Genomic DNA, 11,649 nt, shown 5'->3' on the forward strand with positions numbered 1-11,649 from the left:
ATTCCATTTTTTTCTGACTAAGTGAGATGCCACTTTGAAAGGCATTGAGGCATCACTGCTAAATTACACCCACCATTTGTGCAGACAAGCATGGAGTGAATTTACTCCTACTTACCAGTTCAACATTTAATTCAGTTCAGACTTGGGAGAACACTGGTGACAACACCCCTGTGCTAGGCTAGGCAGACAAAGCAGGGAGATGCACATAGCACCCCTTCCCCCTGGTTCCGTGCACACCTTCACCTTGGTCAGTTCAGCGCGTAGCGCTCGTTTTCACCTTTCTTTTGACGACTTTGACTGTTCCATTTTTGCAGAGAAGATAACACTGGGTTTTTTCGCATTAATTCACTTTGCTCCTCAAAGATTCACTTTCACTGAAGTGGAATCTGTTTAATCAAACATCCAGGCAGCCGCTTGGAGGGGCAGAAACCCAGCTGCCTCGGCGTAAATACAGAAGGTGTCACCCTACAAAAATGAATTTTCTCCCAATTTTGTACTTTTTCTTTTTGCACTTCATGATGTATTTTAAGCTACTCTAACTAAAGTTATTTCAGTTGGAGAGAAAAGAATCTGCATTTCTGAAATTTTATAGTTACTGATTATTTATAGTTGACTACTGCTCATTAACTATTTCTGTTGTGGAGCAATTGCTGTTTTCACGTTAGACAAAGCAAGACTTTATGCAGCAAATCAGCAGTTCGGTAGGCCAAGTTAAAGAAAGACAAAAAAATAAATTAACACAACGTAATTGGATTCTAGTCAACCTAGTATTTTATTTCTGTGAGAATAAATTCTAAAATTTACCTGTTGCAAATAAATTTGTTTGGACATGCTTATAGATCTCTAGCATTAAAACATTAAACCCTAACTGGAATTAAATGAATAACTGATCTGAAACTTTCCATCCCATTCTACCCAAGAAAACCCAGGACCAATAAATCAAGTCAATTAGATCTGAGTTGATCAAAACATTTACTAAATTAATATTAAAAATCTTTCAAAAACTCAAGCCAGTTTGTTTTGGCATGTTCAGATGATAGTTTTGATTCACCAAATTCACAGTTTAATTACTTTCAAATTTTGTTCTACTGAAAAAATGAATAAAACTCTTTCAAGCTAATCTAAAATTAAGTTTTTCAGTTTTGCATAGAAACTTTAAAAGGTAAAAAGTACTTAAAAAGTATTAATTTCAGCTAAAGAAAAACTCTTATGGTGGAAGAAACAACAAATTAACAAGAAAGCATTTTAAAAAATTGCTTATACATTTCTGTGCAGAGCGTGCATTTGCATGGGGAATCATTTTATCCAGCTGTACCAAAGTAACTGCGAACAGCAGCACAACAGCACGGCTCCTTTCACGGCTGCACTTGACCCTTAAAACAGAGAAAAGGCAACCAAAATTGCTTCATAAGCCAGCCCTGGTCCTAGCCCAACTGCACCATTATTGATCGTAGCTTTGTACTGTCCCTGTCTTTGTGTAAGGTTTCCACGACACGGGCTGTTTAAATGAAGTAATGGTGGTGACTAATTCGCTTTTGGGGCGTTAGTGCTCTTTTACATTCTAAGTCTCAGCAACCCTGGTAACACGCAGCCCGGTCTGTTGATGTTGGCATCACCCCAGCCCCGGGGAGCTCGCTGGGCGGGGCAGCAGCATCCCTTGCCGGGCGGGGCAGCAGCATCCCTTGCCGGGCGGGGCAGCAGCATCCCTTGCCGGGCGGGGCAGCAGCATCCCTTGCCGGGCGGGGCAGCAGCATCCCTTGCCGGGCGGGGCAGCAGCATCCCTTGCCGGGCGGGGCAGCGCCGGGTGCAGGAGGTCTGGCCTCAGCCGATAGCGTTTGTTTTTATGGGTGACTGAGAAAGGGAAAGTTTCCGACCCCAACACCTCATTTTGCCCCTCGGGGGCTGAGCGGCACCCGCTGCACCGTATGTTGGAGGTCAGCCCTCCCCAGCCCGAGGAGGAACCCGTGCAGGTTTGTCCTAAGGCTGCAAAGGACCTTTTTGCCTTTTGCTCAGCTGAAACCCCACAATGATTTTTTTTTTTTTTCCATCTTAATGAAACAAATTTGTAGAAATAGACGGTGCTATGAAAAGAAAAGACAGCTGTGAGATGGCCGGCTTCAGATGACATCAGTAATGGGGGCGAAGGAGAAGGGTAGAAAATGTATTTTTGTGTACTACAGATATTGTTCTTCAGAGACAAATGATACCAGCAAACACAAGCTCCCTGCCAAGATATAAATATCAAGCTGCTGATACAAGCCTGCTTTTGCTGGTAGCTAGTTCAGCTATTTGGAAACGATGCCAGAGGAGGGTGCAGAATTACAGATGTTGCCTCCGATGTCACCCACAGCAAAGGTGCTGAGGGGCCCATTTATTCTCCAGGAATAGCAATGTCATCACTAAAAAATTCCATGATGACATTGAGCTGTTCAAGTTGTACTAGCTTGTTTCTTTTAAAGGTAATACCAGATTTCACTTGGAAACATTAAATTACAGACATTTTTCAAACCAGAAGAAGCTGAAGTAAAGCGACCAACATAGTCCGCTAATGCTGCTTTATCTTTTCATTTTGGTGAACCATTTACTACCTGTCTTCATGCTGACCAGCAAGAGTGACCATTTCTAAAATACTGTGCTGAAAGACCTTTTCACATGAAGGATATTTAAGAATTCCCAGCAGGAAAGAATTTGCATGCAGTCCAGTATATTATTAATCAAATAAACCAGACATGCCAAACACAAAGTGAAAAGGAAATACTTAGAGGAGCTATTCTCTGCCAGTCTGAAGTAAAAGGATAGTTGGCAACTGAGATACAGCCTTTACTGGAAGAACAGTTTCTGTAGTGCTAATCCAATCTCAGATATTTAAATGCTTTGATTTTCACAGCCATCAAAAACCTCAGCGGACAAAAGACGTGTAAGAGGATCCATTAGGCAGAGAAATCAGGGAGCGTCAGAATGACTGAAAAGATGCAAAACAACTAGAGGAGTGGAAAGACCATTTAGCTTATCCTTAGCAAACAGAACGACATGTGGCTTGTCAGTGTTGGTCCAATGTATTGAATTTAACGCTATGTGCATATCGCTGTGAGCCTCCTCGATGCATTTGTAACTGCATCATTTTAAATGAGTCGCTAGTCCATAAGATACATCCCAGCATCTGGAAATAAAAAAGCGTGTGCAAGTCTGAAGGGGAACGATTCAAACCATATAAATAAATCTGCAATGGAACTTTTCAGTGCACGTGAAAAATAGCATGACCGAATCACCCGGCTGTGCCGGTTGCCAGCCAGGACGAGCCCAGACTCCAGCGGTCTGCTCACTCGGAGCGGGACAGTCTGCAAGGGGAGGGAGAGGGCTTTTGGGGGCGGGGGGGTCCCTTTTAAAAAAAGCTACAAAATTCAATACCTTCAGGACAATCAGACACACCAGTTCCCAGTGTGTTTAGACACTTGAGTCTATCTGTATGCTGTACACATGTACACACCCGTAGAAAGACGTAAGAGGCAGGTTAAGCGCTGAGTCTCCTCCTTTTGCTCTGAGAATCAAGCTGAGGTCAGTCCTCCCCTCACTTCGATAGCAAGACCTGAGCAGATCTGGGATGAGAACAAGCGCTTACACATGGAGGGAAGAAAGGCTGTGCGACAGAGACAAAAACTGTCTTGTATTCGAAATCACATCAGAAAACCAGAGCAGTCAGGTTCTTCAAGTGAGTTGCTAAACATGCCGAGAGCAAAACGGCTGCAAAGCACACTGACAATAGCTGTCTGCGCCAGGATCCGGCCAGGTACACTTCACTTGGAAACAGCATTACCAAAGCTTACAAATTCATGATCTGTAACAGTCTTCATATCCATTATTTTGTACTAAAATCCAGCTCATTGCAGAGTCATTGCAGAACACGACCACAACCAAGTGCAGGGCATCGAGGATGCCCTCAGGACTGCGCTTCAGCCTGGCTGGAGGGAACGCGTGCACAAGAGGGACAGAGTTTCATTCAACTGGAATGAAAAGGGGTTTTGCTGCCTCAAAAAGAGACCGAAATCAAGTACAGCAAGACCTCTCCTCCGACCTGTGCCTGTGCAGACCTTGCGTGCCATCATTCCCTCTGCAAGATTTTCAGGCCGTCCCGCTGTGACCTCGTTCCTCCCCTCCGCGGGCTGCTCCCAGCCACCACCCTGCACGTGCAAAGGCAGCAGCGAGGAGCAGTTTAACTCCCCGCAAGGGCCACGCTCCTCCGGGGAAGCAGCGAAGCACCTCTCCTCCCAACCCGGCTTCTGACACCGCGAGGGAGCCGTCAGCAAGTCGTGCACGAGCTGCTCCCTTACCGAGAAGTTTCTGCGCATTTTCACCGAGCACCCCGGCTCCGTCCCACCGAGGCCGCTCCCGGCTTGCCAGCTAACTGGCATTTGATGAGATGATTTCAGATCTGTTCAGAGATGTATTATAAATTTTAATTTGCTCTGTTTATTTAATGAAACTCATTGAGACTAATCCTCATTTTCTAGCAAGTGTAAAAAAAAGTTCCATTTAATTAAAATTAATGACCTTCACGCCTACAGAAGATTTTCAGGCTCAGAGGATTAGATTTAACACTTCGTGCAAGATGAGAATACAAAAGCAATGCTCAATTAGATGAGGAAAAATCTCTGAAAAAGACCATCATTTCTCTTAATAGTTTAAACTTTTGCTTGAAGGGGAAAATATAGCCAGTGGAGAGAAAAAAATGATGTTTCCTAATACTGGCTACTCTCTGCAATCATAAAAAATGTGTTTCGAGTTTAATTGCTTCCACTAAATTTACTGAAATAACATTCATCGCTTCTTTTCATTTTCATTTTTGAGAATTAATATCACAAAGAGAGAGAAAAAATTGGATATATCATCATTAAAAAGGCCTTCTTAATATGTGGGACTTCAGACATGGCAGATTTTAGAAACTAATGGCAAAATTAAATTATATTAAAGGTTCTGACATAAAACATGAAGGCTAAGCAAATGGTGAACCACTTTTGGCTGCTCATCACTATTATTCCCCTCACACAAAGCCTATATTGCATATTGTTATCTATATGTATAATTTATCAGAGAAATGCCAGTGAAGTCCCCTTTACATTGAACTGCTGAAATTACTTTCAAAGTTAATGGATACAGATTTAAAAAAAAAAAAAAAGCAGCAGCTTACATTTAAGGGAACACCCCCTTAGCCTGCTGGGACACTCAGAGCTCACCTCTGTTAATCCCACCCTCACATAAATATTAAGATACGAGAATTAACTCTATTGTTCTAAGAAAATCACCTTGTTTCATTACAACTGTAGGAAGCTATATTTCTATTTGTAAACAAGTTATTGTGCTCTACTTTGCTGTGTTTTTCTGACCTATAGTTGTGTATTTTTAATGAAATAATGCATTTCTGCTTTAGGTAGACGTTTATTTTAAACTGGCTGTGCATCACAGTGAAATTATGAAATCCTTTATTTAAATTACCGTGGCAAAGCAGAACATGACAAATTGATGTGTAGGAGTTGAATGTTCTTAATTTTCTAATTAGTGCTTTAAAAAAAAAATAACTGAAAAAAATCAAAAAAACAGAAGAAGCTTGCAACAACAAACCCCGCAAATGCAAGAACCATCTTAACGTCATACTCAAACCAACCAAAAGCTGAACTCCCTCCCAACCTGCTTTCATAATCACTCTTCTTTCTGGGGACACATTCAGCCCCTACCATTCATCTCAGATGTTAGGGACTTAGTATTAAATATAAGCTTTCACAGTCTAAAAGCTAGCAGCTTTCCGTACTGATGTGTTTTTCAAACAGAAAAAAGGAAAACATAACCAAAAAACCATTTATTTCCACATTCATCATGTTCCCAAATCCCTATTTCTTTTGGTGTTCACATTTTACTTTTTAATTACTGTTGAAGAAAGTCAATTTTTCTCATGGTCCAGCTGATAGTCTTCACAGCTTGTTGAGTTTTGCCAAGTTGCAAATGGTTTACATACTTTCACATTTATTTTTAAAAATGTAACTTTCAAAATTTCTCCTGAAGCAACATCTGTGTTTGCATATATTTTAATTTCTTCCCTGAAGTTTACTTGTTAGTGGCTTCTCCTTCTCCACACTTCAGTGATAAAGTCTGAGGCGTACATGAATAAATGCATTTTACTCAGTGCTGTCTTTTTGGTTTAAGAAAAGAATTAAACCCGCATGAACCCTGTGCCATTCCTCCCTTCAGTTTGCCTTTAATCCTTTCTGGTAGCACCACTGGCATCCTACAGGCAGCCAGGTTTTTTTCAGTAATTCTTTGCGATAACGCCACTGGCAATACAAGGGGTACTCCAAATACTCCAATGTAACCACGGTTTCCTCCAAAGGAAACGCTAAGAGGGTTTCACTCTCTTATTGCACCTCATACAGTAGCCATATCAAAGCTTGCAAATACCTCATCATCTGCATATCCAACCCAAAAAATATTCTACGCAATTTTCAACGTCCATTAGCCTTTATTATCATAAGGCTCTATTTCAGCATGGCTGATACAGTTTGCACTTATCAATAGCTGCTATAAAACGATATACCGAGGCATCACGGGCCACATGTAAGGGCTACGGGAACATCAGAAGAGATTTCCGTGAATATGTGTAAACACACGGCCTCCCAAAATCTGTTTGCAGCCCTCTGTATGAGGACACCAGTGAGCCGCTGCCTGCTGCAGATATTCAGCATCTACACTTCATCTGAGTAGCGACCTCGTAACTTGTCTGCAACACGAGGGTGGGCAGCGTGTGAAATTAACGTTAACGTCAAGCCGTGCAACAGCCCCCAGAAAACCTCCCTGCCCAGAGCGCGGAGCAGCCCCGTGCGCCGCTGGGCTCGTTGGGTGATGGGTGCTCGGCGGGGAGGGCAGCCCAGGCAGCACCCCGCTCCCCGCTCTGCCAGCCGCTCACACTGATGGAACTGAATATTGCTGCTTTCTGCTGATGCCCCAGCCTTTCCCAGCTGGAGGAGGATGTTCATAACCAGTGACCCAGAGGGGCTTCTTCCCTCGGAGCTACTGCCCTGTGCAGGACCAAAGCTTACAAAGTGCAAAGCAAGAGATTCAGAACAGGTTTCCGAAGGTATGCTTACAATTCCCCTTGAAAATGCAAAGCTGAAATAAACCAGACCCCAGCCACCTCCCATCACTCAGTCCTTGTGCAAGCAAAAAGCCAGAAAAGTCAGCAGGGATTTATCAGGTGGCAGCAGACAAACGCAGCGGGGAGCACCCGGGGCTCGCCTGCAACTCCAGCTACCTATCACCCGTGCGGCTCTACGCCCATGATGATGGATAATGAAATTAAGTAGCAATTAGGACGGGGCTAACCTCTAAAGGTTACAGGAGATCCTTAAGGCTATCCAGATACACATAAGCTACATGGCGCCTTTTGATTTATGAACCTAAGCCCGAAGCCTTGTGCTTAGGGGTGAGGTCCCCTTTCAGCTATTGCTCAAGTAAATTCTCCCAACGACCCAGTCACATCCTTAACAAGGCCTCCACATCACTGCATCTTGTGTTTAAAGAAAAAAAATCAGATCTATTTTTCGTACCATTTCCAAAGAACAACAGCAGGGATGTGTGCGAGGACAGGGGCAAGCATGAAATCAGAACGACGTTTGCCTCTCTGTCCATGGACATCTCCAACTTGGGATATGATGCAGATAGAGCATGAAGACCTCAGATTTCAGCTGCTTCCATTAAAAAAAAATCTAAATAAACATTCTTTACATAGATTAGACATCTAATCAGGGGTTTTGAAGACTACTGTCCTGCCTAACTGCCCAAGCTCCCCCAGACCTCAGTACAGCCGGTCACTGGAGCGGCTCCACCAGCACGCCTGCCGTCCCCGCCGGGAGCTGAGCCGCACCGCAGGATGCTGAAGTGCCCCTGAAAAGCCGCCCCTTGAACTCTGTATTTCCATTCCGCCGTCTGCAGCAGAGGTGAAACCTGCTTGCTTTCACCTGCCCTTGGAGGTCAGGCTAGGTGCCCAGGGTGCTCCCTTCTGGCCTCTAAATCTACACGCCGTGCTCCTGTCCCCGTCTGCGCCAACAGCCCCTGCAGCCGGGGGAACCTGCAGAGCTGCTGAACGCCTTGCTGACGGGAAACCGAGGCACAAGATGTGAAGTGACCTCTCTGAGGCCGTTCCACAGAGCCGGGTGTAATACAGTGACATTTGAAAAAAAATCATTACGTCTAGGGTCTGTAGAATTCCTCCCGATTAAGAAGTCTGCAACTAAATTAATGTTTTTGGACTCATTTGAATCTAAATTTGTTTCCTTGAGGAAAAATAACCAAATTCTAACTTTATTTGGTTTGAAAACATTGAAATATTATGCTTAGTATGACTTCATTTGTCAGATTTCAAAAGCCATATTTTTTTTTCTTCTTAAACCAGGAATTTTATAGGGACATATTTCATGTTCAAAATATTATCTATGTATTTCTCAAACCAATTTTTCTCAGCCAGTTACTTGTAACCAGCAACCTAAAGTAATAATCACCGGGTTGAATGAATTAGTAGGATCTTTTGTACCTGGGATTGCACAGATCACTCAACCCCACGTTCAAGAAAAATTCCTGAGGCTCTTTGCTGAAATACATCCCAATTACCCATCACCACTAATCACTTTTCAATGCATTTAGGATAGCAGTCATGAATCATAGTCTCATCTGCTCATTTCCAGAGCTTTATGCACTACCAGGGGCTCTCAGGAACATCTTCAGGGAGTGCTGAGATGCAATGGCTTCCCCAGAAAGCTCTTTAATGGATCTGGGAAACAAGAGTCTTACAAAAACTTGCTCCTAAATGGATCTAAAAATAATTTTGTTCTGGTATCTAAACAACTCTTTCAAATAGAAATATAAATGTTTAAAAGAAACAAACCTCAAACAACAAAGCTTTCCTCTGTCCAACAGCTTTAAAAAATGATGCATCGCCACAGACCTCCACCACGAGCTGCAGAAACCCTCCCTTGGCCCATGTGGCCCCTTTAGAACCTTCCTGGGAGTGACGTGCTCTCTCCTGCCCTCCTTGGGTCACTCCTAATGCCAGGTGGCTTCAATGGACTGATTCGTTAGTCAATTCAGCTAATTAGGGGTTTTTTTATGTTGAATAATTCAGAAGCATTTATAAAACCGTTTGAAAATTGTGGGCCAAATCCTGTTTAGAGCTGCTACCCTACAAAAACATTTGATTTTACATTGAAAGCGATTGATAAGCAATATTTAAAATTACCATTCAAAATTCCCCCGAATTCAGACAAGCAATACTACAATTGCCTTTTCTACAGAAATCAGCTAAATAAACGTCAAGCTACCAAGAGTTTGTTTCTTCCGTGGAAGCCTTTGCCACCAGTAATTGTTCAGGGCAAACAGCAGTATTGTGAAGCGTATTTGTTTTTATTTAAGTGAGCTCCAATTGGGATGGGTTGGTGTTGGGAGTAATTGGGTACACACGCTGAAATAACGAGGCACTGCGGTGCAAACGAGCCGGCGCGCTCCCGCTCCGGCCACACAAAGTCGTTAGCAGAGGACATTCAATGACAATGGTCTTTCTTGCCATTAGTACAAGCACGGTGAGGAATGACCCGACTCCGGCGGGGTGGCACATGGGGTCTAGCAGAGCGAGAAATGCAAAGCCAGCAGAATCGCCATACAGCATGGGGCTGCAAAAAACCTGCCGGTACAGGTTCACTACACCCCGAGTAAAGGGTGCTTGTGCTGCACGTGCTCTTGCACCATCCTCCTGCTGCAGACCTCCCGTCCCACCGCCCGCAGACGGAGGCAGCTCCCACGGGGCTGGGAGAGCCCCAGCTCCTGGCGAGAGCCAAGCTAATGCTGCTCTGGGCATCCCTACGTGCTTTGACTGACAGAGGTGCCCCAGCATCCTTCTAGACTTCTGTCACGCTTGGGAGCTTTAAATGGAAGTGCCTGTTGTTTCTCCTCCTCTTCTGCTCGGATTAGCAGATCTATAAGATGCTGTTTGGTAATGGTGACAGCTGAGTGGAGGTTTTCAGGATCAACATTTTAGTTTTGCAAATTTAATGTGGCAAATAGGTAGGAGTTGGTAACCAAGCTCCTTCTGTAGACATAATTTCTGTGCCTTCATTCCTCCTTCCAAAAATGACATACATCTCTAGTTTGTAACAAAGTACAATGATAAATCTATTGAGATTATAAAACATGTAATAAGATTATGAGACATTTACACACTGTATAAGGGTAAACTGTACATGTGACGTGGGACTAAAAGGGTAGGAAGGGGTGTCCCACCACCTTCTACACCTACTCCAGGCAAGTGTTTTATTAGCATTTATGAAAAACTAATGCTCAAGCTTTATTCTTTTTTTCTTTTTTTCCTGATTTACCTCCACTCTTTAATTGAAAATAAAGCTTGCGAGCAGCCTGGCCCTGTCAAGGCTCTGCGAGCGGAGCAGCTGGCCTGGAGAACGGCCGCAGATGAGCCCCACGCTGCTGTCCGTGCCCGGCTCGCTGCCGCAGCCAGCGGCGCAGCCCGGGGGGGAGCACGGCACCTCCCGCCACAGCCGGCCCCAGGCTCCCGGCCGGGCTGCGCACCGGAGCGCTCCGGTAGCCCATGGGGCTGCAGACTCGAAATGCCGAAACCTAGGTCGAGCCAGCTCCCCTGAAAACCGCGAGAGCTTCCAAATGAAGCCGCCAGCTGCCAGCAGAGCAGAAAGCCTCCCGCCCGCTCCTCTCCCCTCGCTGCTGGAGGCAGGGAGGAGGTGATGAAGATGAACGGCACGGATGCCGGCGGGGGGAGGCTGCATTCGCTGGGCTCTGCGGTGCCAGGTTTTACGGTGCTTTGTTTACGGCACAGATGGCATTTTAGGGGAGGCCAGGGAGAAGAGACAACAGCTCCGGGGATGCAGGGGCTGTTTGTCTGGATGGGGCTACCCCAGCTGGAGGCCAGTGGCCAAAGCAGCTCACATGGTGGTCACGCGGGGTCTCCAGGACGGGGGGGTCTCATTTGCTGCCTGTGATGGCTGAGCTCCGCAGTGCCCTGCTGAGGTGTGGAGAGGTGATATTATCACTCTGCTTTGGAGAGGGTAACATGAAGGACACCCCCAAACCAGCCTCTGGTCAACACGTGCTGAGCTAGGGACCTGCACGGACTTGGTAACATCATCTTTATGCTTTGGTGAGCACAGTGCAATTCTTGTTTCTTTAGGAATGAGTTGGCACCCTAAACGATCCCAAGGAAACAGATGCCAAAAATACAGAATTTATATTGATTTATGCAGGTAAATGCTATTGCAGAAGGGATTCCATCCAAATTATTTTATTTAGTATGGATCTGAAAAGTTATGGATTAGAGACAATCTTGCCACTGGTACCCAAGAACTGTTGTTGCAAAAATGATTCAGGAGAAACGGGAAGTGATTTTCATCAAGCAGTTGTGTCCAAAGCCCAAAGCTGCAGTGCAGAGCAACAGCAATGGGACTCCTCTCTTGAAACCAACCTCCCTTTTTTTCCTTTTCCGCATGTTTACTAAAGGAAAGCCTACCCACCATCTTCGCCCGAAAATTGAATCTTTCCAATGATGAGTTATATGCACATAAAAAATGAAAAAAGAAAGAGGAAAGAAAA

The 11,649-nt window shown here is 44.6% G+C and overlaps 1 long non-coding RNA gene across 1 annotated transcript in view; it reads right to left on the bottom strand.

The window, feature by feature from the left end:
- Positions 1 to 8,975, bottom strand: part of LOC127022120 (uncharacterized) — a 40,173-nt gene extending 31,198 nt beyond the window's left edge. The window contains exon 1 of the long non-coding RNA XR_007767305.1: positions 8,927 to 8,975. This is a non-coding gene — a long non-coding RNA (uncharacterized LOC127022120). The remainder of the gene's footprint in view (positions 1 to 8,926) is intronic.
- Positions 8,976 to 11,649: the final 2,674 nt, after the last annotated feature.

The sequence above is a fragment of the Gymnogyps californianus genome, chromosome 14 (genome assembly GCF_018139145.2).
Source record: "Gymnogyps californianus isolate 813 chromosome 14, ASM1813914v2, whole genome shotgun sequence".
Classification (NCBI taxonomy): Eukaryota; Metazoa; Chordata; class Aves; order Accipitriformes; family Cathartidae; genus Gymnogyps; species Gymnogyps californianus.